The 2500-nt window shown below is 54.9% G+C and overlaps 4 non-coding genes across 4 annotated transcripts; all 4 read right to left on the bottom strand.

Moving 5' to 3' along the window:
* Window positions 1-300: 300 nt before the first annotated feature.
* TRNAL-CAA (transfer RNA leucine (anticodon CAA)) lies at window positions 301-412 on the bottom strand. The gene is made up of 2 exons: window positions 375-412; window positions 301-346 (listed from the first exon to the last, which is right to left on the bottom strand). It is a non-coding gene; the product is annotated as a tRNA-Leu (tRNA).
* Window positions 413-700: 288 nt separating this feature from the next.
* On the bottom strand, window positions 701-772 carry TRNAV-AAC (transfer RNA valine (anticodon AAC)). Its single transcript has one exon. It is a non-coding gene; the product is annotated as a tRNA-Val (tRNA).
* Window positions 773-1221: 449 nt separating this feature from the next.
* TRNAP-AGG (transfer RNA proline (anticodon AGG)) lies at window positions 1222-1293 on the bottom strand. Its single transcript has one exon. It is a non-coding gene; the product is annotated as a tRNA-Pro (tRNA).
* An 810-nt stretch (window positions 1294-2103) lies between these two features.
* Window positions 2104-2215, bottom strand: TRNAL-CAA (transfer RNA leucine (anticodon CAA)). The gene is made up of 2 exons: window positions 2178-2215; window positions 2104-2149 (listed from the first exon to the last, which is right to left on the bottom strand). It is a non-coding gene; the product is annotated as a tRNA-Leu (tRNA).
* Window positions 2216-2500: the final 285 nt, after the last annotated feature.

Here is a 2500-nt window from a genome sequence, read left to right as displayed (position 1 = left end):
GCCGGGCGCTGCATTCGGGGGCCCCCAAGAGGTTTTCCGCAAGCCTTAATAATAATAATAATAATAATTTGGCATTTATATAGCGCTACGAACCCTCAGGTATCTGAGCGCTGCTTATTATTACCCACGGTGTGTGGTGCTCATTTATCGACCTCGGAAGGATGAAACGCTGAGTTTGGCGCTGCCGGGATTCGAACCTGCGTTCGCAGGCTCTGCACTGATGTCAAAGCGAGCGCTCTACTCGCTGTGCCACTTGACCGGCTTACACTCTGAAATGTGCTCAAAAAAATGAGCCCGGCTTGTCAGGAGTGGGATTTGAACCCACGCCTCCAATCGGAGACCAGAACACCCAGATGCAGGGAAGAGCTGCGCCTCTTGAGTCTGGCGCCTTAGACCACTCGGCCACCCTGACAGCTATGGGCAGGATTGGGAAAGATTCTTCAGTACCCAATGTCGCCACGTGCCAGCGCTGGTTTTCATGCCCCGATCTCTGCATCAAAAGTACCCAAACACTCACTTAAGGACCCAGGGATGGCAGGAAACGCCCACTGATGGAGCCAGTGGACAGTTTGCAGGGTGCAAATAAGGGCTGGCCTCAGATCACTCATGGCGTAGTGCCGGCTTGTCCATACCTGTCGAAACCTGCATGCGGTCAAATGTGTCCGATTGACATTGTGGAAATAAAAAGAAACCAGCACCATGTTTCTGCCCGGTCTCGAACCGGGGACCTTTCGCGTGTTAGGCGAATGTGATACCACTACACTACAGAAACAGCTCTGGTAGGCTGCGCTCTAGTGTGCTGGGACAGCTTTCAGTTGAAAGGCTTTGTGGCACTGATGTCTCATGGGGCCCGCTGGTACCTGCCAGGTGGCACACACCAACGTGAAAGTTTGGCGCAAGCCTGCGCCGGACCTACATGGCAGCACTCACAGCACCTCACACACAGGCTGCAGACACATACAAAAGACCAAGCTGGATGCAACAGTGGCACGAGCCATGGCAGTACCCACCCAGAAGGCATGTCCAAACCTTTATACATCAGCTCGCCGCCAGCGCATCATTACAAAGGAGGGGGAATTTCCAACACTGCCTCTTGGGCCATGGGCTTAAAAGCAGCCAACCATTGGCGACGGGCATCGAACCAGATACGGTCACGCACAAACTATTTTTGGGGGGGAATTGGGGACTCTGTGTTTTTTGTTTTCGGCGCTCCAAAAAAAAGGGCTCGTCCGGGATTTGAACCCGGGACCTCTCGCACCCTAAGCGAGAATCATACCCCTAGACCAACGAGCCACCGCATGCAGAGAGCAGTGAGGGGGAGGGGGGTGGTCTGCTTACCTCACTTGGCGCCATGCCCCAGTCGCTCCACAGCCTGACCCCTGCGTGTCACGTGGCCTGCCCCTGGCGCAAGCGCAGAGGACTGAGCTGCCTCTCAAGCAGAGAAACAAGAAGAAGAGCGGCAGCCTTCGCTGGCCAAAGGCCATCTGCTGCCGCTCGATCGGGCTCGATCAGGCGAGATATATGTGGCCGACTGGCCTAGAGCGCAAACCTGTGCTGCTCAGGGTGGGCAGCTTCCCAGCAGGAGGATGTGTCTTGAAAGCCGACAGAGGCAAGAAGGCGCACTCCCTCAGCCCGCTCCAACCTCTGGATTCCTGCGAATTTCAGAAGAGAACTCTGGGGCAGCATGGCTTCTGTCATCTCCCAACAGCCTCTCTGTTCTTGCTATTCAAATACCTTTACATCCCCCGGACTGAGCATGTCTGTTTTTTTATTTTTATTTTGCTGAGGTGTGGTGCCTTCAACGACCGACAGGTGGCAGGAGAGCACTTTCTCCAACTGTGAAGGGGACTTTTTTCACTTCCTGAGTAGACTGGGCTCAGTGACATATGCCACCAAGCCAGCCACTAGAAAATGCAGGTTTTGCAGCCGTTGGCCAGTGGGGGTTTAAGGGCAGGTGTGCCTCCGGCGTCTCTGGCAGACAGCTCCAGTTGCAAGGCAGCAGAAGAGAACAGGGAGGCTTGCCGGGCGCTGCATTCGGGGGCCCCCACGAGGTTTTCCGCAAGCCTTACACTCTGAAATGTGCTCAAAAAAATGAGCCCGGCTTGTCAGGAGTGGGATTTGAACCCACGCCTCCAATCGGAGACCAGAACACCCAGATGCAGGGAAGAGCTCCGCCTCTTGAGTCTGGCGCCTTAGACCACTCGGCCACCCTGACAGCTATGGGGAGGATTGGGAAAGATTCTTCAGTACCCAATGTCGCCAGGTGCCAGCGCCGGTTTTCATGCCCCGATCTCTGCATCAAAAGTACCCAAACACTCACTTAAGGACCCAGGGATGGCAGGAAACGCCCACTGATGGAGCCAGTGGACAGTTTGCAGGGTGCAAATAAGGGCTGGCCTCAGATCACTCATGGCGTAGTGCCGGCCTGTCCATACCTGTCGAAACCTGCATGCGGTCAAATGTGTCCGATTGACATTGTGGAAATAAAAAGAAACCAGCA

This window comes from Ambystoma mexicanum, chromosome 2q (assembly GCF_040938575.1).
Source record: "Ambystoma mexicanum isolate Mex_15411 chromosome 2q, UKY_AmexF1_1, whole genome shotgun sequence".
Lineage (NCBI taxonomy): Eukaryota > Metazoa > Chordata > Amphibia > Caudata > Ambystomatidae > Ambystoma > Ambystoma mexicanum.
Note: the sequence above shows the minus strand (reverse complement) of the source record. Positions and strands in the feature narration are given on the sequence as shown.